The following is a 5,509-nucleotide window of genomic DNA, read 5'->3' as shown; positions in this document are numbered from 1 at the left end:
ACCCACCTATCCATCCATCCACTCACCCATCCACTCACCCATCCATCTATCTATCAACCATGGGTGGATGGGCAGATAGATGAATGGATGATTCCTGGATGAAAACATGGGCAGATGGGTGGTTGGAGGGATGGCTCATTCACGGATAGATACATAAGATTCATGCTGATGGATTTGGGGTAAAATTCTAGTGATTTGCTAACCCTGAGAATAAAGGGCTCAGAATGGAGGACAATTTTACAAGCCTGTGTGTAATCCTCTATACAGTTTAGCCAAAATAAGAAAATACCCCACACTCTCTACGATCCTCTGGCCTCCAAAGACCCCCATTCAGAACTTCTCTTTGGCCCCCATTTTGGCCCTGGCTCCCCCACTCCCCACTAAGACATGATTTTTGCCCTAGTCCTCAGTCATACTGGGGATCAGGGTTTCTGTGAACACAGAATATGTGAGTATCTTTTGGACTCACGGCTTTCAAATTCTTTGGGTCTGAACCCAGCAGTGGCATTGCTGGGTCATATTATGATTCAGTCTTAAGCTTTTAAGGGGTCACCATATTGTTCTGCCAAGGGCCACCTGGAACCCCAGGAGCTGAGAGAGGCAGGGGAAGCCTCCCTGGAGCCTGTGGAGGGAGCTGGACACCATTGTAAGAGGCAGGTCCTGTCCACACCTTGACCCCAGAACCTGTGAGTGGGACCTTGTATGGAAACAGGGTCTCTGCAGAGGTCGTTAGTGAAGGGTCTGAGATGGGCTCCTCCTGGGTCAGGTGGCCCTCATGTAATGGCCATGTCCTCACAAGAGACAGAGGAGGGGACCCAGACCCAGAGAAGGAGCCACATGGAGATGGAGGCAGAGACTGCAGTGAGGGGCCACCAGCCCAGGGCCTCCTGGAGCCCAGGAGCTGGAGAGGCAGGAGGAGCCTCCCTGGAGCCTATGCAGGGAGTTCAGGCTGGGACCCTGGTCCAGCTTCTGCCCTCCAGGGCTGGGGTAGGGGGAGATGGTTCCTGGATTACTTTTAAATCTCTTTGTTTTGGGTTATTTATTACAACAGCCCCAGGAAAACCCTCACAAACTCAGCCCGGCCTCAAATTGTTTGAGAGGGCTATTTTCACTCTTGGAAAAGAATCATGTTTGGTGCTGAGTTCCGCAGCACTAAGAAATTTCATTTGCACTGGTCAATTTTAAGTGAATTATTCCCCTAACTGCACACACACAACACCACCCCACCACCCAAACCGCACTCTACCTCAGTGTATGGTTCCCATAGCAACCAACATCCCGGATGCCCAGATCATCTGCCAAGATCAGCAGGATGTTTGGCTTGGAGGCGTTCGGTGATTTCGGCTCACAGGTCTGCAGAAGCCAACATAGAAGGAGGAGAAGCAGCGTGGAGTCCCTGCAGAGGAAAACAAAAGGCAGAAAATAAATGTACAAGATTTGGCATGCAAAGTATACACCATGCACATGTAGATGTCAGGGGTCTATCTATCTCCTATGATGCTAACTGAGCCCCGAGAGAATTATCCAGCTGTGGGAAGCCTCTGGTTTTGCACGGGGTCCAACAGCCCAAAGCGAACCAGGGTGGAGTCACTACTGCTCATGGCCACACAATCAAGATGAGCTGATAGGCTCATTTCCTCCCTGCACCCAAACTGGAGATTCTCAGCAAGCAATCAGAACCTGAGCCCTCATAATAAGAAGGTTCCCTCCACTTCAACCCCATGAAAACAGAGCAGAGGTCCCCTCTTTATCCTCTGGGAACACATTCCAAAACTCTCAGAGGATGTAGAAAGTTCAACTAGTACCTAACCCTATATAGACTACACTTGTCCAGTATATATAGATGCCTGTCATAAAGTATGATTTATAATCTAGGCATAGCAAAGGATGAACAGGGCAAATCATAACCAAAAAATAAAACAGTTGTAACAATGTGCTGTGACAAATGCCTGACTTACAAGTTTTTCACTTTCTGTTTTTTTTCCACTTATTTTTGCACATTCGGGAACTGAATCCTGGGAGATTTCTGACCACTAAATTAAGGAACAATTACTGAGTGCATTTGTGGTGACCTTTTGTCGCTACCAACACACCGGGGTGACCCTGGAAACACCCTTTCTTGTCGTGAAAGTCATGGTTTCTTTGAGTTTGTTTTGTCACTAAATGGGTCCTCTGTGTTAAGGTCTTTTGAGCTCAACTCTCAGTACTGTGCGGGCGAACTTGGTGAGAGTTGGGGTTCAGAGCCTGGGGCCTGACGTTTGGGGTCCTCGGTGGGTCAGAAGGCAGCTGATGGTTGGCAGGCGCCTTGGCCCACAGTGCGCAGAGCCAAGGCTGCGCTAAGCGGCAGGCAGGGCACTGGGAGGAGGGGACCGCAGGGACACAGATGGGGGATTCACAGCAACCCTGGAGACGCAGTGCAGCCGGCAGAGAAGAGAGTCCCTGAGCGTCTCAACAGGGGGCCAGGCGCCCCACCGCCCCAGCGGCTACTGGGAGCATCGCTGGCTGGCGGGTTCTGGGCTCCACCCGCCCCAGGACCCAGAGGGACCCAGAGGGTTGTCGAGGACACGCTGGGCAACCGGGGAGGGCGGGCGGGCGGAGTTACTTGAGTGTGGACGGGGGAGGGTAGCCGGAGGGAAGAGGCGGGGGTTCCCATAGATCCTGTGCGCCTGGGGGTGGGGGACCGGAACCCAGTCTCACTGCTGGAGAGACGGGGACACGCGAGGGCGCAGTGGGCGGACTGGAGGACCAGGAGCGGGACGGCGAGTCCTAGCGCTGGGAGGGGGATCCAGCTGTGGCAGGGGACGGGGATGGAGAGAAGTCAAGGGTCCGCACCCTGCTGTGTGGGTGGGTCATAAGGCCATGCACAGCTGCGCTGGGGCGGGATGGGGGACTTGGGAGCCAGGAGCAGGACGGGGCTGTCCTAGAGTGGGGTGGTGGGCGTGCTGGGGGTGGGACAGGGACCAGCCTGAGTGTTGGGCACCACGAACTGGGGCTACGAGGGGGACGCGCCCTGGAGCTGGACTGCGCCTTCCTAGAGGGACACAGCGTGGAGGGCGGTGCAAGGGTGTGTTCTAACGTGCGCAGTGGACTCCAGGGGGCGGCGCAAGGGGCGTGCCCTAGAGGGGGCGTGCTGGGGTTGGGGCAAGGGGCGAGCCTCAGTGTGGGCGGGCAACGCAAAGCTGAGGCTGGGAGGGGACGCGCCCAGGAAACCACCAGGGCCTGTCTAGGGGGAGACTAGGCCTTAAGGTGGGGTGGCGCAAGGGGCGTGCCCTAGGATGGATGGACTGAACATGCTGGGGGCTGGACAGGGGCGGGCCTCAGTGTTGGGCTCCCGCGGAGCTGTCCGGGGTACACACAGGGGCCCAGGAGCGAATTTGGGGAGTGACTTAGAAGGGGACGGGGCGGCGCAGGGGTCCAGTGGCGGCCCTAGAGTTGGAGGGACGGTCAGTGCTGGGGGGGGGCGGAGGGGAGAGAGGCCGGGGAGTGGGAAAGTAGTGGCTTAGACTGTTCCTGGGGGCTCCCCAGCAGCATCAGGGAGGGGGCGCGGGGCGTGCGGGGGAGACTCAAGCCGGGCCCGGAGTCGGGACCGGGTGGTTTTCTGGGAGTGATGGGGTGAAACGGCCTTATGGGGAGGGGACCGGACAGGAGTCTCAGCCGGGGTCAAGACCGTGTTGGAGGAGGGGCAGGATTGTGTCTTAGAGTGTGTGACAGGCCATGGCTGGGGGGGGGCGGACCAGAACGGGACACGGAGTGCTTCCAATTTGTTGGGGAGACACGGGGCATCGGGCCGCGTGTCTTAAAAGTGTGTGTGTGTGTGTGGGGGGGGTTACAGCAGTGTCAGAGTGGGGCAGGGGACGTGCCTTATAGAGATTGTGGGACTTGGCCATGGGGAGGGGTCCCGGCTCCGAATGGGAGGGGCAGAGCAGGTCTTAGTGGGGGGACACTCCAGCGCATCTGTGCCGACCTGGTGTGGGGGACACAGGCCATGAGGGGGCAGAGAGCGGGTCTTGGAGGGGTTCGGAGGCCCGAGGGTCTCAGCGTGGGGAGGCGAGTCTCTGAGGCCCAGGGGTGGGACCCGGGAGCGGCCCCGCGGGCGTTGCCAGCGCAGTTTCCGCGGCTCGACCTGGGCCCCTTTGCTGCTCGGTTGGCGACCCCTCCTCCTGTTCGGCCCCCCACCGCCCTCTGCGCCCCTCCCCAGCGCTGCTCTCTGGGCTGTGCAACCTTCGCTTCCTTCCCAGGGTCTCCCGCTGTCCCCTCCCCAGACCTGAGTGGCTCTGCGTCCCAGGGTCCCACGCAGAGACACTTCCCCTGGGCCTGCGAGCGGCCCTCTGCGTGGATCCCATGGCTGTGCGCTGGGATCTGGGCGCTGTCCTCTCCACCCACTGGGCTGCTGGGCGTGCTCCTGGACCCTGGTGGATCCGATTAACCTCGGGAGTGGCGCCTGAAAACAGGTTCTCCCGGGTCCCCACGGCCTGGTGAAGCTGGGGCTTCTGTAACTGCTTAATCTGGATGGAGCCCCAGCAGAGTGACTGCCCCATACAGCCAGGGCATTAGGGAACCCTCCTCTTTTTTTATTCCTTCCAAAGGTCTTGGGACAGCCCCACCCCCGTCATAGAATTGGTGCGAATTCAGCTCCACCAGGCTCCGTGTTTGGAATCTCCAGGGTGCTGGACTCTTGCTCCTTTGTGCACGCAGGTCCTGGGGTGAAGACAGAATTAAACCGGCAGTCAGTATAGACAAGGAAATGGAGTGAGGCCAATTCTGATGAGTCTGGCAAGTTGGAGACTGTTCCCTGAGGGATTGAAATGTTAGTTCCTTCAGAGCCCTCCCTCCACCCTTATGGAGAACCTGCCCTTGAGCCAATCTGCTGCTAAGATAGCTTGTCCCAGGAATTGCCCCTCCCTATGGGGAGCTACAAGGTTTTTGATTAATTGTCCTTGGCTGCTCCATCCTGCCCTTCCCCCTTCAGCTCATCTGGTTCCCACCTTTGGACCAGCTCAGGAGCATCCCTGGGCCTAGTCAGGTTCCCAGGAAGGAGGAAGATGAGGGGAAGAAGGCCGCAGAACCAAGGAAGCCTAGGACACATGAAAAGGGCAGAGCACCTTGCTTCTTGGGATACCAGGACACCAGCTATGGCCCCTTCTCCCTCCCAGGAGAAGTCTGTGTCCCCCCTTTTTAAATAAACCCTGCTTTATATGCTTGCTTCCGCGTGCTCCTCTAATGTTCAAACTTCAACATGTGGGAAGGCAGAACTCCTCACCAGTAACCTCGGTATCATTTGGAGGTCCTAGGAGCTCCTGATGCTTAAGTGCAGTTAGTGCAGCTGCCACTCTTGAAGACTGGGGTGAAGGGCTTCCACGCCTAGGCAGCTCCCAATCACCTGTTAAGTGTTTTGTTTATGATCCTCATGATATGGAGAACAGGGTACCCGTCAATCAATAATAAAAGCACATGTAGCCTGAGAATGCAGGAAAATTCCCAGAATGAGGCCAAGGACACAATTGAGACA

The 5,509-nt window shown here is 57.0% G+C and overlaps 1 long non-coding RNA gene across 2 annotated transcripts; it reads left to right on the top strand.

Annotated features, from left to right (window-relative positions):
* Window positions 1-2,760: 2,760 nt before the first annotated feature.
* On the top strand, window positions 2,761-5,176 carry LOC143639926 (uncharacterized). 2 transcript variants are annotated; one of them, XR_013154818.1, is made up of 3 exons: window positions 2,761-2,844; window positions 4,587-4,773; window positions 4,970-5,176. It is a non-coding gene; the product is annotated as an uncharacterized LOC143639926 (long non-coding RNA). The 2 variants fall into 2 exon arrangements; XR_013154819.1 differs by lacking the exon at window positions 2,761-2,844 and adding an exon at window positions 3,194-3,246.
* The last annotated feature ends 333 nt before the right edge of the window (window positions 5,177-5,509 follow it).

This window comes from Callospermophilus lateralis (genome assembly GCF_048772815.1).
Source record: "Callospermophilus lateralis isolate mCalLat2 chromosome Y unlocalized genomic scaffold, mCalLat2.hap1 SUPER_Y_unloc_1, whole genome shotgun sequence".
In the NCBI taxonomy this organism is placed as follows: domain Eukaryota; kingdom Metazoa; phylum Chordata; class Mammalia; order Rodentia; family Sciuridae; genus Callospermophilus; species Callospermophilus lateralis.
This window is presented reverse-complemented; position numbering and strand designations above follow the sequence as displayed.